The 26,121-nt window shown below is 61.3% G+C and overlaps 1 protein-coding gene across 10 annotated transcripts in view; it reads left to right on the top strand.

The window, feature by feature from the left end:
* Positions 1-26,121, top strand: part of LOC110530889 (guanine nucleotide-binding protein G(olf) subunit alpha) — a 147,663-nt gene that overhangs the window by 82,938 nt on the left and 38,604 nt on the right. For 2 of the 10 annotated variants that reach the window (XM_036986682.1, XM_036986679.1), the window contains exons 1-4: positions 20,619-20,747; positions 21,649-21,714; positions 21,825-21,913; positions 22,024-22,157. The exons of 4 other annotated variants lie outside the window; for them this stretch is intronic. The gene's annotated coding sequence lies outside the window, so the exon portion shown is untranslated. Of the gene's footprint in view, positions 1-20,618; positions 20,748-21,633; positions 21,715-21,824; positions 21,914-22,023; positions 22,158-25,834; positions 25,971-26,121 lie in introns of those variants that run through there. 4 more of the 10 variants (XM_036986680.1, XM_036986681.1, XM_036986683.1 and 1 more) reach the window with 4 other exon arrangements.

Below are 26,121 nucleotides of genomic sequence, written 5' to 3'. Positions count from 1 at the left end.
GGGGGTACCGGAGGACCGGAGTTGGGCTGTTGGGGGTACTGGAGGACCGGAGTTGGGCTTTTGGGGGTACCGGAGTTGGGCTGTTGGGGTCCTGGAGGACCGGAGTTGGGCTGTTGGGGGTACCGGAGTTGGGCTGTTGGGGGTACCGGAGTTGGGCTTTTGGGGGTACTGGAGGACCGGAGTTGGGCTGTTGGGGGTACCGGAGTTGGGCTGTTGGGGGTACCGGAGTTGGGCTGTTGGGGGTACTGGAGGACCGGAGTTGGGCTGTTGGGGGTACTGGAGGACCGGAGTTGGGCTTTTGGGGGTACTGGAGGACCGGAGTTGGGCTTTTGGGGGTACCGGAGTTGGGCTGTTGGGGTCCTGGAGGACCGGAGTTGGGCTGTTGGGGGTACCGGAGTTGGGCTGTTGGGGGTACCGGAGTTGGGCTTTTGGGGGTACTGGAGGACCGGAGTTGGGCTGTTGGGGGTACCGGAGTTGGGCTGTTGGGGGTACCGGAGTTGGGCTGTTGGGGGTACCGGAGTTGGGCTGTTGGGGGTACTGGAGGACCGGAGTTGGGCTGTTGGGGGTACTGGAGGACCGGAGTTGGGCTTTTGGGGGTACCGGAGTTGGGCTGTTGGGGTCCTGGAGGACCGGAGTTGGGCTGTTGGGGGTACCGGAGTTGGGCTGTTGGGGGTACCGGAGTTGGGCTGTTGGGGGTACTGGAGGACCGGAGTTGCGCTGTTGGGGGTACCGGAGTTGGGCTGTTGGGGGTACCGGAGTTGGGCTGTTGGGGGTACTGGAGGACCGGAGTTGGGCTGTTGGGGGTACCGGAGTTGGGCTGTTGGGGGTACCGAAGTTGGGCTGTTGGGGGTACCGAAGTTGGGCTGTTGGGGGTACCGGAGGACCGGAGTTGGGCTTTTGGGGGTACCGGAGGACCTGAGTTGGGCTGTTGGGGGTACCGGAATTGGGCTGTTGGGGGTACCGGAGGACCGGAGTTGGGCTGTTGGGGGTACCGGAGGACCGAAGGTGGGCTGTTGGGGGTACCGGAGGACCGGAGTTGGGCTGTTGGGGGTACCGGAGTTGGGCTGTTGGGGGTACCGGAGTTGGGCTGTTGGGGGTACCGGAGTTGGGCTGTTGGGGGTACCGGAGTTGGGCTGTTGGGGGTACCGGAGGACCTGAGTTGGGCTGGTGGGGGTGCCGGAGGACCGGAGTTGGGCTGGTAGGGGTACTGGAGTTGGGCTGTTGGGGGTACTGGAGGACCGGAGTTGGGCTGGTAGGGGTCCTGGAGGACCGGAGTTGGGCTGTTGGGGGTACCGGAGTTGGGCTGTTGGGGGTACCGGAGTTGGGCTTTTGGGGGTACTGGAGGACCGGAGTTGGGCTGTTGGGGGTCCCGGAGTTGGGCTGTTGGGGGTACTGGAGGACCGGAGTTGGGCTGTTGGGGGTACTGGAGGACCGGAGTTGGGCTTTTGGGGGTACCGGAGTTGGGCTGTTGGGGTCCTGGAGGACCGGAGTTGGGCTGTTGGGGGTACTGGAGGACCGGAGTTGGGCTGTTGGGGGTACCGGAGGACCGGAGTTGGGCTGTTGGGGGTACCGGAGGACCGGAGTTGGGCTGTTGGGGGTTCCGGAGTTGGGCTGTTGGGGGTACCGAAGTTGGGCTGTTGGGGGTACCGAAGTTGGGCTGTTGGGGGTACCGGAGTTGGGCTGTTGGGCTGTTGGGGGTACCGGAGTTGGGCTGTTGGGGGTACTGGAGGACCGGAGTTGGGCTGTTGGGGGTACCGGAGGACCGGAGTTGGGCTGTTGGGGGTTCCGGAGTTGGGCTGTTGGGGGTACCGAAGTTGGGCTGTTGGGGGTACCGAAGTTGGGCTGTTGGGGGTACCGGAGTTGGGCTGTTGGGCTGTTGGGGGTACCGGAGTTGGGCTGTTGGGGGTACCGGAGGACCGGAGTTGGGCTGTTGGGGGTACCGGAGGACCGGAGTTGGGCTGTTGGGGGTACCGGAGGACCTGAGTTGGGCTGTTGGGGGTACCGGAATTGGGCTGTTGGGGGTACCGGAGGACCGGAGTTGGGCTGTTGGGGGTACCGGAGGACCGGAGGTGGGCTGTTGGGGGTACCGGAGGACCGGAGGACCGGAGGTGGGCTGTTGGGGGTACCGGAGGACCGGAGTTGGGCTGTTGGGGGTACCGGAGTTGGGCTGTTGGGGGTACCGGAGTTGGGCTGTTGGGGGTACCGGAGTTGGGCTGTTGGGGGTACCGGAGTTGGGCTGGTAGGGGTACTGGAGGACCGTAGTTGGGCTGTTGGGGGTACCGGAGGACCTGAGTTGGGCTGTTGGGGGTACCGGAGGACCGGAGTTGGGCTGTTGGGGGTACCGGAGGACCTGAGTTGGGCTGTTGGGGGTACCGGAGTTGGGCTGTTGGGGGTACCGGAGGACCTGAGTTGGGCTGTTGGGGGTACCGGAGTTGGGCTGTTGGGGGTACCGGAGGACCTGAGTTGGGCTGGTGGGGGTACGGGAGGACCTGAGTTGGGCTGGTGGGGGTACCGGAGGACCGGAGTTGGGCTGGTAAGGGTACTGGAGTTGGGCTGTTGGGGGTACTGGAGGACCGGAGTTGGGCTGGTAGGGGTACTGGAGGACCGTAGTTGGGCTGTTGGGGGTACTGGAGGACCGGAGTTGGGCTGTTGGGGGTACCGGAGTTGGGCTGTTGGGGGTACTGGAGGACCGGAGTTGGGCTGTTGGGGGTAGCGGAGTTGGGCTGTTGGGGGTACCGGAGTTGGGCTGTTGGGGGTACTGGAGGACCGGAGTTGGGCTGTTGGGGGTACCATAGGACCGGAGTTGGGCTGTTGGGGGTACTGGAGGACCGGAGTTGGGCTGTTGGGGGTACCGGATTTGGGCTGTTGGGGGTACTGGAGGACCGGAGTTGGACTGTTGGGGGTACCGGAGTTGGGCTGTTGGGGGTACCGGAGTTGGGCTGTTGGGGGTACTGGAGGACCGGAGTTGGGCTGTTGGGCTGTTGGGGGTACTGGAGGACCGGAGTTGGGCTGTTGGGGGTACCGTAGTTAGGCTGTTGGGGGTACCGGAGAACCGGAGTTGGGCTGTTGGGGGTACCGGAGGACCGGAGTGGGGCTGTTGGGGGTACCGGAGTGGGGCTGTTGGGGGTACCGGAGTGGGGCTGTTGGGGGTACCGGAGGACCGGAGTTGGGCTGTTGGGCTGTTGGGGGTACTGGAGGACCGGAGTTGGGCTGTTGGGGGTACCGTAGTTAGGCTGTTGGGGGTACCGGAGAACCGGAGTTGGGCTGTTGGGGGTACCGGAGGACCGGAGTGGGGCTGTTGGGGGTACCGGAGTGGGGCTGTTGGGGGTACCGGAGTGGGGCTGTTGGGGGTACCGGAGTGGGGCTGTTGGGAGGACCTTAGTGGGGCTGTTGGGAGGACCTTAGTTGGGCTGTTGGGGGGACCGGAGTTGGGCTGTTGGGGGGACCGGAGTTGGGCTGTTGGGGGGACCGGAGTTTGGCTGTTGGGGGGACCGGAGTTGGGCTGTTGGGGGGACCGGAGTTGGGCTGGCGGGTTGTACCGGAGGACCAGAGTTGGGCTGGCGGGGGTACCGGAGGACCAGAGTTGGGCTGGCGGGGGTACCGGAGGACCAGAGTTCTGCTGGCGGGGGTACCGGAGGACCAGAGTTGGGCTGGCGGGGGTACCGGAGGACCAGAGTTTGGCTGGCTGGGGTACCTTAGGACCAGAGTTGGGCTGGCGGGGGTACCTTAGGACCGGAGTTGGGCTGGCGGGGGTACCGGAGGACCGGAGTTGGGCTGTTGGGGGTTCTGGAGGACCAGAGTTGGGCTGGCGGGGGTACCTTAGGACCGGAGTTGGGCTGGCGGGGGTACCAGAGGACCGGAGTTGGGCTGTTGGGGGTTCTGGAGGACCGGAGTTGGGCTGTTGGGGGTACTGGAGGACCGGAGTTGGGCTGTTTTTGGGTACTGGAGTACCGGAGTTGGGCTGTTGGGGGTACCGGAGTTGGGCTGTTGGGGGTGCTGGAGTTGGGCTGTTGGGGGTACCGGAGTTGGGCTGTTGGGACTACTGGAGGACCAGAGTTGGGCTGTTGGGGGTACTGGAGGACCAGAGTTGGGCTGTTGGGGGTACTGGAGTTGGGCTGTTGGGGGTACCGGAGTTGGGCTGTTGGGGGTACTGGAGGACCAGAGTTGGGCTGTTGGGGGTACCGGAGTTGGGCTGTTGGGGGTACTGGAGTTGGGATGTTGGGGGTACCGGAGTTGGGCTGTTGGGGGTACCGGAGTTGGGCTGTTGGGGCTACTGGAGGACCAGAGTTGGGCTGTTGGGGGTACTGGAGGACCAGAGTTGGGCTGTTGGGGGTACTGGAGTTGGGCTGTTGGGGGTACCGGAGTTGGGCTGTTGGGGGTACTGGAGGACCAGAGTTGGGCTGTTGGGGGTACCTTAGGACCAGAGTTGGGCTGGCGGGGGTACCGGAGGACCAGAGTTGGGCTGGCGGGGGTACCGGAGAACCGGAGTTGGGCTGTTGGGGGTACTGGAGGACCGGAGTGGGGCTGTTGGGGGTACCGGAGGACCGGAGTTGGGCTGTTGGGGGTACTGGAGTACCGGAGTTGGGCTGTTGGGGGTACCGGAGTTGGGCTGTTGGGGGTACTGGAGTTGGGCTGTTGGGGGGACCGGAGTTGGGCTGTTGGGGGGACCGGAGTTGGGCTGTTGGGGGGACCGGAGTTGGGCTGTTGGGGGTACCGGAGTTGGGCTGTTGGGGGTACTGGAGTTGGGCTGTTGGGGGTACCGGAGTTGGGCTGTTGGGGCTACTGGAGGACCAGAGTTGGGCTGTTGGGGGTACTGGAGGACCAGAGTTGGGCTGTTGGGGGTACTGGAGGACCAGAGTTGGGCTGTTGGGGGTACCTTAGGACCAGAGTTGGGCTGGCGGGGGTACCGGAGGACCAGAGTTGGGCTGGCGGGGGTACCGGAGAACCGGAGTTGGGCTGTTGGGGGTACCGGAGGACCGGAGTGGGGCTGTTGGGGGTACCGGAGTGGGGCTGTTGGGGGTACCGGAGGACCGGAGTTGGGCTGTTGGGGGTACCGGAGGACCAGAGTTGGGCTGTTGGGGGTACCGGAGGACCGGAGTGGGGCTGTTGGGGGTACCGGAGGACCGGAGTGGGGCTGTTGGGGGTACTGGAGTACCGGAGTTGGGCTGTTGGGGGTACCGGAGTTGGGCTGTTGGGGGTACTGGAGTTGGGCTGTTGGGGGGACCGGAGTTGGGCTGTTGGGGGGACCGGAGTTGGGCTGTTGGGGGGACCGGAGTTGGGCTGTTGGGGGTACCGGAGTTGGGCTGTTGGGGGTACTGGAGTTGGGCTGTTGGGGGTACCGGAGTTGGGCTGTTGGGGCTACTGGAGGACCAGAGTTGGGCTGTTGGGGGTACTGGAGGACCAGAGTTGGGCTGTTGGGGGTACTGGAGTTGGGCTGTTGGGGGTACCGGAGTTGGGCTGTTGGGGGTACTGGAGGACCAGAGTTGGGCTGTTGGGGGTACCTTAGGACCAGAGTTGGGCTGGCGGGGGTACCGGAGTTGGGCTGTTGGGGGTACTGGAGTTGGGCTGTTGGGGGTACCGGAGTTGGGCTGTTGGGGCTACTGGAGGACCAGAGTTGGGCTGTTGGGGGTACTGGAGGACCAGAGTTGGGCTGTTGGGGGTACTGGAGTTGGGCTGTTGGGGGTACCGGAGTTGGGCTGTTGGGGGTACTGGAGGACCAGAGTTGGGCTGTTGGGGGTACCTTAGGACCAGAGTTGGGCTGGCGGGGGTACCGGAGGACCAGAGTTGGGCTGGCGGGGGTACCGGAGAACCGGAGTTGGGCTGTTGGGGGTACCGGAGGACCGGAGTGGGGCTGTTGGGGGTACCGGAGTGGGGCTGTTGGGGGTACCGGAGTGGGGCTGTTGGGGGTACCGGAGGACCGGAGTTGGGCTGTTGGGGGTACCGGAGGACCAGAGTTGGGCTGGCGGGGGTACCGGAGGACCAGAGTTTGGCTGGCTGGGGTACCTTAGGACCAGAGTTGGGCTGGCGGGGGTACCGGAGGACCAGAGTTTGGCTGGCTGGGGTACCTTAGGACCAGAGTTGGGCTGGCGGGGGTACCTTAGGACCGGAGTTGGGCTGGCGGGGGTACCGGAGGACCGGAGTTGGGCTGTTGGGGGTTCTGGAGGACCGGAGTTGGGCTGTTGGGGGTACTGGAGGACCGGAGTTGGGCTGTTGGGGGTACTGGAGTACCGGAGTTGGGCTGTTGGGGGTACCGGAGTTGGGCTGTTGGGGGTACTGGAGTTGGGCTGTTGGGGGTACCGGAGTTGGGCTGTTGGGGCTACTGGAGGACCAGAGTTGGGCTGTTGGGGGTACTGGAGGACCAGAGTTGGGCTGTTGGGGGTACTGGAGTTGGGCTGTTGGGGGTACCGGAGTTGGGCTGTTGGGGGTACTGGAGGACCAGAGTTGGGCTGTTGGGGGTACCTTAGGACCAGAGTTGGGCTGGCGGGGGTACCTGAGGACCAGAGTTGGGCTGGCGGGGGTACCGGAGAACCGGAGTTGGGCTGTTGGGGGTACCGGAGGACCGGAGTGGGGCTGTTGGGGGTACCGGAGGACCGGAGTTGGGCTGTTGGGGGTTCTGGAGGACCAGAGTTGGGCTGACGGGGGTACCGGAGGACCAGAGTTGGGCTGGCGGGGGTACCGGAGGACCAGAGTTCTGCTGGCGGGGGTACCGGAGGACCAGAGTTGGGCTGGCGGGGGTACCGGAGGACCAGAGTTTGGCTGGCTGGGGTACCTTAGGACCAGAGTTGGGCTGGCGGGGGTACCTTAGGACCGGAGTTGGGCTGGCGGGGGTACCGGAGGACCGGAGTTGGGCTGTTGGGGGTTCTGGAGGACCGGAGTTGGGCTGTTGGGGGTACTGGAGGACCGGAGTTGGGCTGTTGGGGGTACTGGAGTACCGGAGTTGGGCTGTTGGGGGTACCGGAGTTGGGGTGTTGGGGGTACTGGAGTTGGGCTGTTGGGGGTACCGGAGTTGGGCTGTTGGGGCTACTGGAGGACCAGAGTTGGGCTGTTGGGGGTACTGGAGGACCAGAGTTGGGCTGTTGGGGGTACTGGAGTTGGGCTGTTGGGGGTACCGGAGTTGGGCTGTTGGGGGTACCTTAGGACCAGAGTTGGGCTGGCGGGGGTACCGGAGGACCAGAGTTGGGCTGGCGGGGGTACCGGAGAACCGGAGTTGGGCTGTTGGGGGTACCGGAGGACCGGAGTGGGGCTGTTGGGGGTACCGGAGTGGGGCTGTTGGGGGTACCGGAGTGGGGCTGTTGGGGGTACCGGAGGACCGGAGTTGGGCTGTTGGGCTGTTGGGGGTACTGGAGGACCGGAGTTGGGCTGTTGGGGGTACCGTAGTTAGGCTGTTGGGGGTACCGGAGAACCGGAGTTGGGCTGTTGGGGGTACCGGAGGACCGGAGTGGGGCTGTTGGGGGTACCGGAGTGGGGCTGTTGGGGGTACCGGAGTGGGGCTGTTGGGAGGACCTTAGTTGGGCTGTTGGGGGGACCAGAGTTGGGCTGTTGGGGGGACCGGAGTTGGGCTGTTGGGGGGACCGGAGTTGGGCTGTTGGGGGGACCGGAGTTGGGCTGTTGGGGGGACCGGAGTTGGGCTGTTGGGGGGACCGGAGTTGGGCTGTTGGGGGGACCGGAGTTGGGCTGTTGGGGGGACCGGAGTTGGGCTGGCGGGTTGTACCGGAGGACCAGAGTTGGGCTGTTGGGGGTACCGGAGGACCAGAGTTGGGCTGTTGGGCTGTTGGGGGTACTGGAGGACCGGAGTTGGGCTGTTGGGGGTACCGTAGTTAGTCTGTTGGGGGTACCGGAGAACCGGAGTTGGGCTGTTGGGGGTACCGGAGGACCGGAGTGGGGCTGTTGGGGGTACCGGAGTGGGGCTGTTGGGGGTACCGGAGTGGGGCTGTTGGGAGGACCTTAGTTGGGCTGTTGGGGGGACCGGAGTTGGGCTGTTGGGGGGACCGGAGTTGGGCTGTTGGGGGGACCGGAGTTGGGCTGTTGGGGGGACCGGAGTTGGGCTGTTGGGGGGACCGGAGTTGGGCTGTTGGGGGGACCGGAGTTGGGCTGTTGGGGGGACCGGAGTTGGGCTGTTGGGGGGACCGGAGTTGGGCTGGCGGGTTGTACCGGAGGACCAGAGTTGGGCTGGCGGGGGTACCGGAGGACCAGAGTTGGGCTGGCGGGGGTACCGGAGGACCAGAGTTGGGCTGGCGGGGGTACCGGAGGACCAGAGTTCTGCTGGCGGGGGTACCGGAGGACCAGAGTTGGGCTGGCGGGGGTACCGGAGGACCATAGTTTGGCTGGCTGGGGTACCTTAGGACCAGAGTTGGGCTGGCGGGGGTACCTTAGGACCGGAGTTGGGCTGGCGGGGGTACCGGAGGACCGGAGTTGGGCTGTTGGGGGTTCTGGAGGACCGGAGTTGGGCTGTTGGGGGTACCGGAGTTGGGCTGTTGGGGGTACTGGAGTTGGGCTGTTGGGCTGTTGGGGGTACCGGAGTTGGGCTGTTGGGGGTACTGGAGGACCAGAGTTGGGCTGTTGGGGGTACCTTAGGACCAGAGTTGGGCTGGCGGGGGTACCGGAGGACCAAAGTTAGGCTGGTGGGGGTACCGGAGGACCAGAGTTGGGCTGGCGGGGGTACCGGAGGACCAGAGTTGGGCTGGCGGGGGTACCGGAGGACCAGAGTTGGGCTGGCGGGGTTCCCGGAGGACCGGAGTTGGGCTGGCGGGGGTACTGGAGGACCGGAGTTGGGCTGGCGGGGGTACCGGAGGACCAGAGTTGGGCTGGCGGGGGTACCGGAGGACCAGAGTTGGGCTGGCGGGGGTACCGGAGGACCAGAGTTCTGCTGGCGGGGGTACCGGAGGACCAGAGTTGGGCTGGCGGGGGTACCGGAGGACCATAGTTTGGCTGGCTGGGGTAACTTAGGACCAGAGTTGGGCTGGCGGGGGTACCGGAGGACCGGAGTGGGGCTGTTGGGGGTACCGGAGTGGGGCTGTTGGGGGTACCGGAGTGGGGCTGTTGGGGGTACCGGAGTGGGGCTGTTGGGGGTACCGGAGTGGGGCTGTTGGGAGGACCTTAGTGGGGCTGTTGGGAGGACCTTAGTTGGGCTGTTGGGGGGACCGGAGTTGGGCTGTTGGGGGGACCGGAGTTGGGCTGTTGGGGGGACCGGAGTTTGGCTGTTGGGGGGACCGGAGTTGGGCTGTTGGGGGGACCGGAGTTGGGCTGGCGGGTTGTACCGGAGGACCAGAGTTGGGCTGGCGGGGGTACCGGAGGACCAGAGTTGGGCTGGCGGGGGTACCGGAGGACCAGAGTTCTGCTGGCGGGGGTACCGGAGGACCAGAGTTGGGCTGGCGGGGGTACCGGAGGACCAGAGTTTGGCTGGCTGGGGTACCTTAGGACCAGAGTTGGGCTGGCGGGGGTACCTTAGGACCGGAGTTGGGCTGGCGGGGGTACCGGAGGACCGGAGTTGGGCTGTTGGGGGTTCTGGAGGACCAGAGTTGGGCTGGCGGGGGTACCTTAGGACCGGAGTTGGGCTGGCGGGGGTACCAGAGGACCGGAGTTGGGCTGTTGGGGGTTCTGGAGGACCGGAGTTGGGCTGTTGGGGGTACTGGAGGACCGGAGTTGGGCTGTTTTTGGGTACTGGAGTACCGGAGTTGGGCTGTTGGGGGTACCGGAGTTGGGCTGTTGGGGGTGCTGGAGTTGGGCTGTTGGGGGTACCGGAGTTGGGCTGTTGGGACTACTGGAGGACCAGAGTTGGGCTGTTGGGGGTACTGGAGGACCAGAGTTGGGCTGTTGGGGGTACTGGAGTTGGGCTGTTGGGGGTACCGGAGTTGGGCTGTTGGGGGTACTGGAGGACCAGAGTTGGGCTGTTGGGGGTACCGGAGTTGGGCTGTTGGGGGTACTGGAGTTGGGATGTTGGGGGTACCGGAGTTGGGCTGTTGGGGGTACCGGAGTTGGGCTGTTGGGGCTACTGGAGGACCAGAGTTGGGCTGTTGGGGGTACTGGAGGACCAGAGTTGGGCTGTTGGGGGTACTGGAGTTGGGCTGTTGGGGGTACCGGAGTTGGGCTGTTGGGGGTACTGGAGGACCAGAGTTGGGCTGTTGGGGGTACCTTAGGACCAGAGTTGGGCTGGCGGGGGTACCGGAGGACCAGAGTTGGGCTGGCGGGGGTACCGGAGAACCGGAGTTGGGCTGTTGGGGGTACTGGAGGACCGGAGTGGGGCTGTTGGGGGTACCGGAGGACCGGAGTTGGGCTGTTGGGGGTACTGGAGTACCGGAGTTGGGCTGTTGGGGGTACCGGAGTTGGGCTGTTGGGGGTACTGGAGTTGGGCTGTTGGGGGGACCGGAGTTGGGCTGTTGGGGGGACCGGAGTTGGGCTGTTGGGGGGACCGGAGTTGGGCTGTTGGGGGTACCGGAGTTGGGCTGTTGGGGGTACTGGAGTTGGGCTGTTGGGGGTACCGGAGTTGGGCTGTTGGGGCTACTGGAGGACCAGAGTTGGGCTGTTGGGGGTACTGGAGGACCAGAGTTGGGCTGTTGGGGGTACTGGAGGACCAGAGTTGGGCTGTTGGGGGTACCTTAGGACCAGAGTTGGGCTGGCGGGGGTACCGGAGGACCAGAGTTGGGCTGGCGGGGGTACCGGAGAACCGGAGTTGGGCTGTTGGGGGTACCGGAGGACCGGAGTGGGGCTGTTGGGGGTACCGGAGTGGGGCTGTTGGGGGTACCGGAGGACCGGAGTTGGGCTGTTGGGGGTACCGGAGGACCAGAGTTGGGCTGTTGGGGGTACCGGAGGACCGGAGTGGGGCTGTTGGGGGTACCGGAGGACCGGAGTGGGGCTGTTGGGGGTACTGGAGTACCGGAGTTGGGCTGTTGGGGGTACCGGAGTTGGGCTGTTGGGGGTACTGGAGTTGGGCTGTTGGGGGGACCGGAGTTGGGCTGTTGGGGGGACCGGAGTTGGGCTGTTGGGGGGACCGGAGTTGGGCTGTTGGGGGTACCGGAGTTGGGCTGTTGGGGGTACTGGAGTTGGGCTGTTGGGGGTACCGGAGTTGGGCTGTTGGGGCTACTGGAGGACCAGAGTTGGGCTGTTGGGGGTACTGGAGGACCAGAGTTGGGCTGTTGGGGGTACTGGAGTTGGGCTGTTGGGGGTACCGGAGTTGGGCTGTTGGGGGTACTGGAGGACCAGAGTTGGGCTGTTGGGGGTACCTTAGGACCAGAGTTGGGCTGGCGGGGGTACCGGAGTTGGGCTGTTGGGGGTACTGGAGTTGGGCTGTTGGGGGTACCGGAGTTGGGCTGTTGGGGCTACTGGAGGACCAGAGTTGGGCTGTTGGGGGTACTGGAGGACCAGAGTTGGGCTGTTGGGGGTACTGGAGTTGGGCTGTTGGGGGTACCGGAGTTGGGCTGTTGGGGGTACTGGAGGACCAGAGTTGGGCTGTTGGGGGTACCTTAGGACCAGAGTTGGGCTGGCGGGGGTACCGGAGGACCAGAGTTGGGCTGGCGGGGGTACCGGAGAACCGGAGTTGGGCTGTTGGGGGTACCGGAGGACCGGAGTGGGGCTGTTGGGGGTACCGGAGTGGGGCTGTTGGGGGTACCGGAGTGGGGCTGTTGGGGGTACCGGAGGACCGGAGTTGGGCTGTTGGGGGTACCGGAGGACCAGAGTTGGGCTGGCGGGGGTACCGGAGGACCAGAGTTTGGCTGGCTGGGGTACCTTAGGACCAGAGTTGGGCTGGCGGGGGTACCGGAGGACCAGAGTTTGGCTGGCTGGGGTACCTTAGGACCAGAGTTGGGCTGGCGGGGGTACCTTAGGACCGGAGTTGGGCTGGCGGGGGTACCGGAGGACCGGAGTTGGGCTGTTGGGGGTTCTGGAGGACCGGAGTTGGGCTGTTGGGGGTACTGGAGGACCGGAGTTGGGCTGTTGGGGGTACTGGAGTACCGGAGTTGGGCTGTTGGGGGTACCGGAGTTGGGCTGTTGGGGGTACTGGAGTTGGGCTGTTGGGGGTACCGGAGTTGGGCTGTTGGGGCTACTGGAGGACCAGAGTTGGGCTGTTGGGGGTACTGGAGGACCAGAGTTGGGCTGTTGGGGGTACTGGAGTTGGGCTGTTGGGGGTACCGGAGTTGGGCTGTTGGGGGTACTGGAGGACCAGAGTTGGGCTGTTGGGGGTACCTTAGGACCAGAGTTGGGCTGGCGGGGGTACCTGAGGACCAGAGTTGGGCTGGCGGGGGTACCGGAGAACCGGAGTTGGGCTGTTGGGGGTACCGGAGGACCGGAGTGGGGCTGTTGGGGGTACCGGAGGACCGGAGTTGGGCTGTTGGGGGTTCTGGAGGACCAGAGTTGGGCTGACGGGGGTACCGGAGGACCAGAGTTGGGCTGGCGGGGGTACCGGAGGACCAGAGTTCTGCTGGCGGGGGTACCGGAGGACCAGAGTTGGGCTGGCGGGGGTACCGGAGGACCAGAGTTTGGCTGGCTGGGGTACCTTAGGACCAGAGTTGGGCTGGCGGGGGTACCTTAGGACCGGAGTTGGGCTGGCGGGGGTACCGGAGGACCGGAGTTGGGCTGTTGGGGGTTCTGGAGGACCGGAGTTGGGCTGTTGGGGGTACTGGAGGACCGGAGTTGGGCTGTTGGGGGTACTGGAGTACCGGAGTTGGGCTGTTGGGGGTACCGGAGTTGGGGTGTTGGGGGTACTGGAGTTGGGCTGTTGGGGGTACCGGAGTTGGGCTGTTGGGGCTACTGGAGGACCAGAGTTGGGCTGTTGGGGGTACTGGAGGACCAGAGTTGGGCTGTTGGGGGTACTGGAGTTGGGCTGTTGGGGGTACCGGAGTTGGGCTGTTGGGGGTACCTTAGGACCAGAGTTGGGCTGGCGGGGGTACCGGAGGACCAGAGTTGGGCTGGCGGGGGTACCGGAGAACCGGAGTTGGGCTGTTGGGGGTACCGGAGGACCGGAGTGGGGCTGTTGGGGGTACCGGAGTGGGGCTGTTGGGGGTACCGGAGTGGGGCTGTTGGGGGTACCGGAGGACCGGAGTTGGGCTGTTGGGCTGTTGGGGGTACTGGAGGACCGGAGTTGGGCTGTTGGGGGTACCGTAGTTAGGCTGTTGGGGGTACCGGAGAACCGGAGTTGGGCTGTTGGGGGTACCGGAGGACCGGAGTGGGGCTGTTGGGGGTACCGGAGTGGGGCTGTTGGGGGTACCGGAGTGGGGCTGTTGGGAGGACCTTAGTTGGGCTGTTGGGGGGACCAGAGTTGGGCTGTTGGGGGGACCGGAGTTGGGCTGTTGGGGGGACCGGAGTTGGGCTGTTGGGGGGACCGGAGTTGGGCTGTTGGGGGGACCGGAGTTGGGCTGTTGGGGGGACCGGAGTTGGGCTGTTGGGGGGACCGGAGTTGGGCTGTTGGGGGGACCGGAGTTGGGCTGGCGGGTTGTACCGGAGGACCAGAGTTGGGCTGTTGGGGGTACCGGAGGACCAGAGTTGGGCTGTTGGGCTGTTGGGGGTACTGGAGGACCGGAGTTGGGCTGTTGGGGGTACCGTAGTTAGTCTGTTGGGGGTACCGGAGAACCGGAGTTGGGCTGTTGGGGGTACCGGAGGACCGGAGTGGGGCTGTTGGGGGTACCGGAGTGGGGCTGTTGGGGGTACCGGAGTGGGGCTGTTGGGAGGACCTTAGTTGGGCTGTTGGGGGGACCGGAGTTGGGCTGTTGGGGGGACCGGAGTTGGGCTGTTGGGGGGACCGGAGTTGGGCTGTTGGGGGGACCGGAGTTGGGCTGTTGGGGGGACCGGAGTTGGGCTGTTGGGGGGACCGGAGTTGGGCTGTTGGGGGGACCGGAGTTGGGCTGTTGGGGGGACCGGAGTTGGGCTGGCGGGTTGTACCGGAGGACCAGAGTTGGGCTGGCGGGGGTACCGGAGGACCAGAGTTGGGCTGGCGGGGGTACCGGAGGACCAGAGTTGGGCTGGCGGGGGTACCGGAGGACCAGAGTTCTGCTGGCGGGGGTACCGGAGGACCAGAGTTGGGCTGGCGGGGGTACCGGAGGACCATAGTTTGGCTGGCTGGGGTACCTTAGGACCAGAGTTGGGCTGGCGGGGGTACCTTAGGACCGGAGTTGGGCTGGCGGGGGTACCGGAGGACCGGAGTTGGGCTGTTGGGGGTTCTGGAGGACCGGAGTTGGGCTGTTGGGGGTACCGGAGTTGGGCTGTTGGGGGTACTGGAGTTGGGCTGTTGGGCTGTTGGGGGTACCGGAGTTGGGCTGTTGGGGGTACTGGAGGACCAGAGTTGGGCTGTTGGGGGTACCTTAGGACCAGAGTTGGGCTGGCGGGGGTACCGGAGGACCAAAGTTAGGCTGGTGGGGGTACCGGAGGACCAGAGTTGGGCTGGCGGGGGTACCGGAGGACCAGAGTTGGGCTGGCGGGGGTACCGGAGGACCAGAGTTGGGCTGGCGGGGTTCCCGGAGGACCGGAGTTGGGCTGGCGGGGGTACTGGAGGACCGGAGTTGGGCTGGCGGGGGTACCGGAGGACCAGAGTTGGGCTGGCGGGGGTACCGGAGGACCAGAGTTGGGCTGGCGGGGGTACCGGAGGACCAGAGTTCTGCTGGCGGGGGTACCGGAGGACCAGAGTTGGGCTGGCGGGGGTACCGGAGGACCATAGTTTGGCTGGCTGGGGTAACTTAGGACCAGAGTTGGGCTGGCGGGGGTACCTTAGGACCGGAGTTGGGCTGGCGGGGGTACCGGAGGACCGGAGTTGGGCTGTTGGGGGGACCGGAGTTGGGCTGTTGGGGGGACCGGAGTTGGGCTGTTGGGGGGACCGGAGTTGGGCTGGCGAGTTGTACCGGAGGACCAGAGTTGGGCTGGCGGGGGTACCGGAGGACCAGAGTTGGGCTGGCGGGGGTACCGGAGGACCAGAGTTGGGCTGGCGGGGGTACCGGAGGACCAGAGTTCTGCTGGCGGGGGTACCGGAGGACCAGAGTTGGGCTGGCGGGGGTACCGGAGGACCATAGTTTGGCTGGCTGGGGTACCTTAGGACCAGAGTTGGGCTGGCGGGGGTACCTTAGGACCGGAGTTGGGCTGGCGGGGGTACCGGAGGACCGGAGTTGGGCTGTTGGGGGTTCTGGAGGACCGGAGTTGGGCTGTTGGGGGTACCGGAGTTGGGCTGTTGGGGGTACTGGAGTTGGGCTGTTGGGCTGTTGGGGGTACCGGAGTTGGGCTGTTGGGGGTACTGGAGGACCAGAGTTGGGCTGTTGGGGGTACCTTAGGACCAGAGTTGGGCTGGCGGGGGTACCGGAGGACCAAAGTTGGGCTGGTGGGGGTACCGGAGGACCAGAGTTGGACTGGCGGGGGTACCGGAGGACCAGAGTTGGGCTGGCGGGGGTACCGGAGGACCAGAGTTGGGCTGGCGGGGTTCCCGGAGGACCGGAGTTGGGCTGGCGGGGGTACTGGAGGACCGGAGTTGGGCTGTTGGGGGTACTGGAGGACCGGAGTTGGGTTGTTGGGGGTACCGGAGTTGGGCTGTTGGGCGTACTGGAGTTGGGCTGTTGGGGGTACTGGAGTTGGGCTGTTGGGGGTACCTTTGGACCAGAGTTGGGCTGGTGGGGGTACCTTTGTACCAGAGTTGGGCTGGCGGGGGTACCTTTGGACCAGAGTTGGGCTGGCGGGGGTACCTTTGGGCCAGAGTTGGGCTGGCGGGGGTACCTTTGGACCAGAGTTGGGCTGGCGGGGGTACCGGAGGACCAGAGTTGGGCTGGCGGGGGTACTGGAGGACCAGAGTTGGGCTGTTGGGGGTACTGGAGGACCGGAGTTGGGCTGTTGGGGGTACCGGAGTTGGGCTGTTGGGGGTACTGGAGGACCGGAGTTGGGCTGTTGGGGGTACCGGAGTTGGGCTGTTGGGGGTACCGGAGTTGGGCTGTTGGGGGTACTGGAGGACCGGAGTTGGGCTGTTGGGGGTACCGGAGTTGGGCTGTTGGGGGTACTGGAGGACCGGAGTTGGGCTGTTGGGGGTACCGGAGTGGGGCTGTTGGGGGTACTGGAGGACCGGAGTTGGGCTGTTGGGGGTACCGGAGTTGGGCTGTTGGGGGTACCGGAGTGGGGCTGTTGGGGGTACCGGAGTGGGGCTGTTGGGAGGACCGGAGTTGGGCTGTTGGGAGGACCGGAGATGGGCTGGCGGGGGTACTGGAGGACCAGAGTTGGGCTGGTAGGGGTACTGGAGTTGGGCTGGTAGGGGTACTGGAGTTGGGCTGGTAGGGGTACTGGAGTTGGGCTGGTAGGGGTACCGGAGTTGGGCTGGTAGGGGGACCAGAGTTGGGCTGGTAGGGGGACCAGAGTTGGGCTGTTGGGGGTACCGGAGTGGGGCTGTTGGGGGTACCGGAGTAGGGCTGTTGGGGGGACCGGAGTTGGGCTGTTGGGGGGACCGGAGTTGGGCTGTTGGGGGTACCGGAGGACCAGAGTTGGGCTGGCGGTGGTACCGGAGGACCAGAGTTGGGCTGGCGGGGGTACCGGAGGACCAGAGTTGGGCTGGCGGGGGTACCGGAGGACCAGAGTTGGGCTGGCGGGTGTACCGGAGGACCAGATTTGGGCTGGCGGGGGTACCGGAGGACCAGAGTTGGGCTGGCGGGGGTACCGGAGGACCAGAGTTTGGCTGGCGGGGGTACCTTAGGACCAGAGTTGGGCTGGCGGGGGTACCTTAGGACCGGAGTTGGGCTGGCGGGGGTACCGGAGGACCGGAGTTGGGCTGTTGGGGGTTCTGGAGGGCCGGAGTTGGGCTGTTGGGTGTACTGGAGGACCGGAGTTGGGCTGTTGGGGGTACTGGAGTACCGGAGTTGGGCTGTTGGGGGTACCGGAGTTGGGCTGTTGGGGGTACCGGAGTTGGGCTGTTGGGGGTACCGGAGTTGGGCTGTTGGGGCTACTGGAGGACCAGAGTTGGGCTGTTGGGGGTACTGGAGGACCAGAGATGGGCTGTTGGGGGTACTGGAGTTGGGCTGTTGGGGGTACCGGAGTTGGGCTGTTGGGGGTACCGGAGTTGGGCTGTTGGGGGTACTGAAGGACCAGAGTTGGGCTGTTGGGGGTACCTTAGGACCAGAGTTGGGCTGGCGGGGGTACCGGAGGACCAGAGTTGGGCTGGCGGGGGTACCGGAGGACCAGAGTTGGGCTGGCGGGGGTACCGGAGGACCAGAGTTGGGCTGGCGGGGGTACCGGAGGACCAGAGTTGGGCTGGCGGGGGTACCGGAGGACCAGAGTTGGGCTGGCGGGGGTACCGGAGGACCAGAGTTGGGCTGGCGGGGGTTCTTTGAGGACCAGAGTTGGGCTGTTGGGGGTACCGGAGTTGGGCTGTTGGGGGTACCGGAGGACCTGAGTTGGGCTGGTGGGGGTACCGGAGGACCTGAGTTGGGCTGGTGGGGGTACCGGAGGACCGGAGTTGGGCTGGTAGGGGTACTGGAGTTGGGCTGTTGGGGGTACTGGAGGACCGGAGTTGGGCTGGTAGGGGTACTGGAGGACCGTAGTTGGGCTGTTGGGGGTACTGGAGGACCGTAGTTGGGCTGTTGGGGGTACTGGAGGACCGGAGTTGGGCTGTTGGGGGTACCGGAGTTGGGCTGTTGGGGGTACTGGAGGACCGGAGTTGGGCTGTTGGGGGTAGCGGAGTTGGGCTGTTGGGGGTACCGGAGTTGGGCTGTTGGGGGTACTGGAGGACCGGAGTTGGGCTGTTGGGGGTACCGGAGGACCGGAGTTGGGCTGTTGGGGGTACTGGAGGACCGGAGTTGGGCTGTTGGGGGTACCATAGTTGGGCTGTGGTGGGTACCGGAGGACCGGAGTTGGGCTGTTGGGGGTACCGGAGGACCGGAGTTGGGCTGTTGGGGGTACCGGAGGACCGGAGTTGGGCTGTTGGGGGTACCGGAGGACCGGAGTTGGGCTGTTGGGGGTACCGGAGGACCGGAGTTGGGCTGTTGGGGGTACTGGAGGACCGGAGTTGGGCTGTTGGGGGTACCGGAGTTGGGCTGTTGGGGGTACTGGAGGACCGGAGTTGGGCTGTTGGGGGTACCGGAGTTGGGCTGTTGGGGGTACCGGAGTTGGGCTGTTGGGGGTACTGGAGGACCGGAGTTGGGCTGTTGGGCTGTTGGGGGTACTGGAGGACCGGAGTTGGGCTGTTGGGGGTACCGTAGTTAGGCTGTTGGGGGTACCGGAGAACCGGAGTTGGGCTGTTGGGGGTACCGGAGGACCGGAGTGGGGCTGTTGGGGGTACCGGAGTGGGGCTGTTGGGGGTACCGGAGTGGGGCTGTTGGGGGTACCGGAGTGGGGCTGTTGGGAGGACCTTAGTTGGGCTGTTGGGCTGTTGGGGGGACCGGAGTTGGGCTGTTGGGGGGACCGGAGTTGGGCTGTTGGGGTGACCGGAGTTGGGCTGTTGGGGGGACCGGAGTTGGGCTGTTGGGGGGACCGGAGTTGGGCTGTTGGGGGGACCGGAGTTGGGCTGTTGGGGGGACCGGAGTTGGGCTGGCGGGGGGACCAGAGTTGGGCTGGCGGGGGTACCGGAGGACCAGAATTGGGCTGGCGGGGGTACCGGAGGACCAGAATTGGGCTGGCGGGGGTACCGGAGGACCAGAGTTGGGCTGGCGGGGGTACCGGAGGACCAGAGTTGGGCTGGCGGGGGTACCGGAGGACCAGAGTTGGGCTGGCGGGGGTACCGGAGGACCAGAGTTGGGCTGGCGGGGGTACCGGAGGACCGGAGTTGGGCTTTGGGGCTGTACTGGAGGACCGGAGTTGGGCTGTTGGGGGTACTGGAGGACCGGAGTTGGGTTGTTGGGGGTACCGGAGTTGGGCTGTTGGGCGTACTGGAGTTGGGCTGTTGGGGGTACTGGAGTTGGGCTGTTGGGGGTACCTTTGGACCAGAGTTGGGCTGGTGGGGGTACCTTTGGACCAGAGTTGGGCTGGCGGGGGTACCTTTGGACCAGAGTTGGGCTGGCGGGGGTACCTTTGGACCAGAGTTGGGCTGGCGGGGGTACCGGAGGACCAGAGTTGGGCTGGCGGGGGTACTGGAGGACCAGAGTTGGGCTGTTGGGGGTACTGGAGGACCGGAGTTGGGCTGTTGGGGGTACCGGAGTTGGGCTGTTGGGGGTACCGGAGTTGGGCTGTTGGGGGTACTGGAGGACTGGAGTTGGGCTGTTGGGGGTACCGGAGTTGGGCTGTTGGGGGTACCGGAGTTGGGCTGTTGGGGGTACTGGAGGACCGGAGTTGGGCTGTTGGGGGTACCGGAGTTGGGCTGTTGGGGGTACTGGAGGACCGGAGTTGGGCTGTTGGGGGTACCGGAGTGGGGCTGTTGGGGGTACCGGAGTGGGGCTGTTGGGGGTACCGGAGTGGGGCTGTTGGGGGTACCGGAGTGGGGCTGTTGGGAGGACCGGAGATGGGCTGGCGGGGGTACTGGAGGACCAGAGTTGGGCTGGTAGGGGTACTGGAGTTGGGCTGGTAGGGGTACTGGAGTTGGGCTGGTAGGGGTACTGGAGTTGGGCTGGTAGGGGGACCAGAGTTGGGCTGGTAGGGGTACCGGAGTTGGGCTGGCGGGGGGACCAGAGTTGGGCTGGCGGGGGTACCGGAGGACCGGAGTTGGGCTGTTGGGGGTACTGGAGTTGGGCTGTTGGGGGTACGTTTGGACCAGAGTTGGGCTGGCGGGGGTACCTTTGGACCAGAGTTGGGCTGGCGGGGGTACCGGAGGACCAGAGTTGGGCTGGCGGGGGTACCGGAGGACCAGAGTTGGGCTGCCGGGGGTACCGGAGGACCAGAGTTTGGCTGGCGGGGGTACCGGAGGACCAGAGTTGGGCTGGCGGGGGTACTGGAGGACCGGAGTTGGGCTGTTGGGGGTACTGGAGGACCGGAGTTGGGCTGTTGGGGGTACCGGAGTTGGGCTGTTGGGGGTACAGGAGTTGGTCTGTTGGGGGTACTGGAGTTGGTCTGTTGGGGGTACTGGAGGACCAGAGTTGGGCTGTTTGGGGTACTGGAGTTGGGCTGTTGGGGGTACTGGAGTTGGGCTGTTGGGGGTACCTTAGGACCAGAGTTGGGCTGGCAGGGGTACCAGAGGACCAGAGTTGGGCTGTTGGGGGTACCGGAGGACCAGAGTTGGGCTGGCGGGGGTACCGGAGGACCAGAGTTGGGCTGGCGGGGGTACCGGAGGACCAGAGTTGGGCTGGCGGGGGTACCGGAGGACCAGAGTTGGGCTGGCGGGGGTACCGGAGGACCAGAGTTGGGCTGGCGGGGGTACCGGAGGACCAGAGTTGGGCTGGCGGGGGTACTGGAGGACCAGAGTTGGGCTGGCGGGGGTACTGGAGGACCAGAGTTGGGCTGGTGGGGGTACTGGAGGACCAGAGTTGGACTGGTGGGGATACTGGCATTGGGAAACAGCCCTAGTGAATGTTATGACCAAGCACAATCACAGCTTTTAAATGGTTTTCAATTCAGGAAGTTTTCTATTTCAGCTCCGTGTATCACTTTGTACTTGAAGAGAAGAGTCTCTTCTTCTCTGTAGCTCAGTTGGTAAAGCATGGTGCCACTTAACTCACCTAAGGCTGTCAAACATGTCCAATCACCATCCAGTTGTCCATGTTTCATAAGCCAATCATGTATAGCTTCTCGTTCTTTGGCAGGAAGACACAGCCAATTGCGTCTCAACCCCTCCGTCTTTGAATTATGGATGACGTGACAAGAAGAAAAAAAGAAAGCTGGTCAACAACAATCCTGATCGAAAAAGTCGGGGCGAATTTCACTTTTCAAATTACAAGGTAAGATCCGAGAATAATAGCTTATGAATTACACCTGTAATTAATTATGTTGCATGCTAATAATTGCTGATTTAACTAACCGATAGCCATTGTCATAGACAATTTACCAGGAAGATGGATAGATAGCCAGGAGTTGTGGGGGTTGCTAGCTAGCTAGCTAGCTAGCTAGCCAATTTTAGGTACCATTCCAATTGACATCTGCATTTCGATTTCACGACAAGATAAAATATTAAGCCAGCTAGTTAAGGTTGTTTTTTCACTTCTATCAAGTTGCTATATCTAGCTAATGAGTTCGCTAGTTAGACAGTAGCACTCTAGTTAGCTAGCTAGCTAGTTAAGGTAGTTTTTTCACACCTATCAAGGTGCTATATCTAGCTAATGAGTTCGCTAGTTAGACAGTAGCACTCTAGTTAGCTAGCTAGCTAGTTAATAAGGTAGTTTTTTCACACCTATCAAGGTGCTATATCTAGCTAGTTAGACAGTAGCACTCTAGTTAGCTTTGCTAGCTAGCTAGTCGATTTGTCATGACACAAGTTGATGCTAGAAACGGTGTTTCAGTGATACTGACAGCTGTCGGATGTAAACGAAAACTGCATTAATTTTGACATGACAAGTTAAACGTCAAGCCGGCTAAAACTGTAGTTGAAAGCTACACATACAGGTGTTGAAGCTAGCTACTGTGGCCATCGTTTGCTTTGATATCCAGGGGACAAACTTGTATACCTTGTTATAAACACGTCTAGCCATAGCTACCAATGTTTTTGTTTATGAATTAACATCAGTCCATGATATAGCCTCCCATAGCTGATGTAGTCTAAGTTGACTCAATTACCATGATACTTGATTAGTCTAATTGCTTGACTACTGACTAATTATCCAATAACAGCCTTTGTTCTTGTAGGCTGGCCGTATTAGCCTGGGTTCCATGTAGGCACTGCTTATCGTTCTTCGTGGGTGGGACAGATCAGTAAGTCAGCTGACACTCCAATCCCTCTTACAGTTGTGTTGTTAAGACAGAATGGAAAGACGATAGACTTTCTACCGTCTCTTACCTCTCCTTACCTTGTTTCTCTGTAGGATCGTTGGCCAGAGGCAGTTCTGTCCAGCTCACCTGTTGTCCAGCTAGTCCAAAAACAAACATTACCTGTGGAGTGTACACGGCACAGGTAAAATACAAGGAGGCAAACACTTTTATTCATGTATTAATTGCTCTGACTCTTTACTTGTATAATTTGTCTGTCTGTCTGTAGCTGTCTGTCTCTGTCCTTCCCATCAGTGACCATGTCTGTCTGTCTGTCTATCTGCTCTGACGGTGCAGATTGCCACAGCAGATACAAAGGGCCATCAGCGTAGGCACCTGGGAGAGGTGGATGTCCTGAAAAGAGCCTTGCAGCAAGATGACTACAAACTGTAAGTCCACTTGTGATGACATCATCACTGTCTGTGAATAATTATTACAAAATGGTTATAGATTATTTTCTCCAGGGACTTCCAGGAGTTAATAACGTTGATGTGGATGGCATCCCAGAGTCTCCACGTTGATGTGGATGGCATCCCAGAGTCTCCACGTTGATGTGGATGGCATCCCAGAGTCTCCACGTTGATGTGGATGGCATCCCAGAGTCTCCACGTTGATGTGGACGGCATCCCAGAGTCTCCACGTTGATGTGGACGGCATCCCAGAGTCTCCACGTTGATGTGGACGGCATCCCAGAGTCTCCACGTTGATGTGGACGGCATCCCAGAGTCTCCACGTTGATGTGGACGGCATCCCAGAGTCTCCACGTTGATGTGGACGGCATCCCAGAGTCTCCACGTTGATGTGGACGGCATCCCAGAGTCTCCACGTCGATGTGGACGGCATCCCAGAGTCTCCACGTCGATGTGGACGGCACCCCAGAGTCTCCACGTCGATGTGGACGGCATCCCAGAGTCTCCACGTCGATGTGGACGGCATCCCAGAGTCTCCACGTCGATGTGGACGGCATCCCAGAGTCTCCACGTTGATGTGGACGGCATCCCAGAGTCTCCACGTTGATGTGGACGGCATCCCAGAGTCTCCACGTTGATGTGGACGGCATCCCAGAGTCTCCACGTCGATGTGGACGGCATCCCAGAGTCTCCACGTCGATGTGGACGGCACCCCAGAGTCTCTCCACGTTGATGGAGTCTGAGGAGAAAGTGGGAATTGTTATCACAGAAAAGCTGCGTTTAGGATCGTAGGAAGATTGAGGTGGAGAAACCTGTAAACAGCCCAGGTGACAAGGCCGGTAGTAGTAAAGTTCCTAAGGTTCAAGGACCAGATGACTGTTCTGGAGAGAGCCAAGAACTATGAAAGCTGCAGAAGAGCGTGAGGACATTGCTTACAGTGCATTTGGAAGTATTCAGACCCTTCAACTTTTTCCACATTTTGTTACGTTACAGCCTTATTCTAAAATGGATTACATTGTCCCCCCAATCAATCTACACACGATACACATAATGACATCAGAATACCCCATAATGACGTCACAATACCCCAAAATCACAAACAAAAACAGGTTTTTAGACATTTTTGCAAATGTATAGAAAACAAACCCCGTGAAAAGACACTTTACTCAGTATTTTGTTGAAGCACCTTTGGCAGTGATTACTGCCTCAAGTCTTCTTGGGTATGACGCTACAAGCTTGGCACACCTGTATTTGGGGAGTTTCTCCCATTCTTCTGTGCAGATCCTCTCAAGCTCTGTCAGGTTGAATGGGTAGTGTCGCTGCACAGCTATTTTCACTGGTCTCTCCAGAGAGATTTGATTGGGTTCAAGTCTGGGCTCCGTCTGGGCCACTCAAGTACATTCAGAGACTTGTCCCGAAGCCACTCCTGCGTTGTCTTTGCTGTGTGCTTAGGGTTGTTGTCCTGTTAGAAGGTGAACCTTCACCCCAATCTGAGGTCCTGAGCGCTCTGGAGCAGGTTTTCATCAAAGATCACTCTATACTTTGCTCCGTTCATCTTTCCCTCGATCCTGACTAGTCTCCCAGTCCCTGCCTCTGAAAAACATCCCCACAGCATAATGCTGCCACCACCATGCTTCACCGTAGGGATGGTGCCAGGTTTCCTCCAGACGTGACACTTGGCATTCAGGCCAAAGAGTTCAATCTTGGTTTCATCAGACCAGAGAATCTTGTTTCTCATGGTCTGAGAGTCCTTTAGGTGCCTTTTACTGAGGAATGGCTTCCGTCTGGCGTCTTTACCATAAAATGATTGGTGGAGTGCTGCAGAGATGGTTGTCCTTCTGGAAGGCTCTCGCATCTCCACTAAGAGATGTCAGAGTGACCATTGGGTTCTTGGTCACCTCCCTGACCAAGGCCCTTCTTTTCCGATTGTCCAGTTTGGCCGGACGGCCAGCTCCAGGAAGAGTCTTGGTGGTTCCAAACTTATTCCATTTAAGAATGGAAGGGGGAGGCCACTGTGTTCTTGGGGACCTTCAATGCTGCAGAAATGTTTTGATACCTTTCCCCAGATCTGTGCCTCGACACAATCCTGTCTCTGAGCTCTACGGACAATTCCTTCAACCTCATGGCTTGGTTTTGTGCCTTTCCAAATCATGTCCAATCAATTGAATTTACCGCAGGTGGACTCCAATCAAGTTGTAGAAACAGGATGATCAATGGAAACAGGATGCATCTGAGCTCAATTTCAAGTCTCATAGTAAAGGGTCTGAATACTTATTTAAATTAGCTATTTCGTTTTTTATTTATTTAAAAAATGTTCAAAAATGTATAACCTGTTTTTGCATTGTCATCATGGGGTATTGTGACGTCATCATGGGGCATTGTGACGTCATCATGGGGTATTGTGATGTCATCATGGGGTATTGTGAGGTCGTCATGGGGCATTGTGACGTCATCATGGGGTATTGTGAGGTCGTCATGGGGCATTGTGAAGTCATCATGGGGTATTGTGACGTCGTCATGGGGCATTGTGACGTCATCATGGGGTATTGTGATGTCGTCATGGGGTATTGTGACGTCATCGTGGGGTATTGTGATGTCATCATGGGGTATTGTGACGTCGTCATGGGGTATTGTGACGTCGTCATGGGGTATTGTGATGTCGTCATGGGGTATTGTGACGTCGTCATGGGGTATTGTGACGTCGTCATGGGGTATTGTGACGTCGTCATGGGGTATTGTGACGTCGTCATGGGGTATTGTGATGTCGTCATGGGGTATTGTGATGTCGTCATGGGGTATTGTGACGTCGTCATGGGGTATTGTGACGTCATCATGGGGTATTGTGATGTCGTCATGGGGTATTGTGACGTCGTCATGGGGTATTGTGACGTCGTCATGGGGTATTGTGACGTCGTCATGGGGTATTGTGACGTCGTCATGGGGTATTGTGACGTCGTCATGGGGTATTGTGACGTCGTCATGGGGTATTGTGACGTCGTCATGGGGTATTGTGACGTCGTCATGGGGTATTGTGACGTCGTCATGGGGTATTGTGACGTCGTCATGGGGCGTCATCATGGGGTATTGTGATGTCATCATGGGGTATTGTGATGTCATCATGGGGTATTGTGACGTCGTCATGGGGTATTGTGGCGTCATCATGGGGTATTGTGATGTCGTCATGGGGTATTGTGACGTCGTCATGGGGTATTGTGATGTCATCATGGGGTATTGTGATGTCGTCATGGGGTATTGTGACGTCGTCATGGGGTATTGTGATGTCATCATGGGGTATTGTGATGTCGTCATGGGGTATTGTGATGTCGTCATGGGGTATTGTGATGTCGTCATGGGGTATTGTGATGTCGTCATGGGGTATTGTGATGTCGTCATGGGGTATTGTGACGTCGTCATGGGGTATTGTGACGTCGTCATGGGGTATTGTGATGTCATCATGGGGTATTGTGATGTCATCATGAGGTATTGTGATGTCATCATGGGGTATTGTGATGTCATCATGGGGTATTGTGATGTCATCATGAGGTATTGTGATGTCATCATGGGGTATTGTGATGTCATCATGGGGTATTGTGATGTCATCATGGGGTATTGTATGTAGATTGATGAGGATTTTTTTTTCTTTAATACATTTTAGAATAAGGCTGTAACTAAGAAAATGTGGAAAAAGTGAAGGGGTCTGAATACATTCCGAATGCAGTGTACATCCACTTCGACAAGCTCATTGTCCTCCCTCCCAAAAGCCTGGGAGGAGTGAGATAGCCAAGCTCCATGGTCAGTAGCTTCAATCCACCATCACACACACTGACACACACAAACTAACACACACACATTGACACACACACAAACTGACACACACACACATTGACACACACACAAACTGACACACACACACATTGACACACACACACATTGACACACACAC

This window comes from Oncorhynchus mykiss, chromosome 8 (genome assembly GCF_013265735.2).
Source record: "Oncorhynchus mykiss isolate Arlee chromosome 8, USDA_OmykA_1.1, whole genome shotgun sequence".
NCBI lineage: Eukaryota > Metazoa > Chordata > Actinopteri > Salmoniformes > Salmonidae > Oncorhynchus > Oncorhynchus mykiss.
This window is presented reverse-complemented; position numbering and strand designations above follow the sequence as displayed.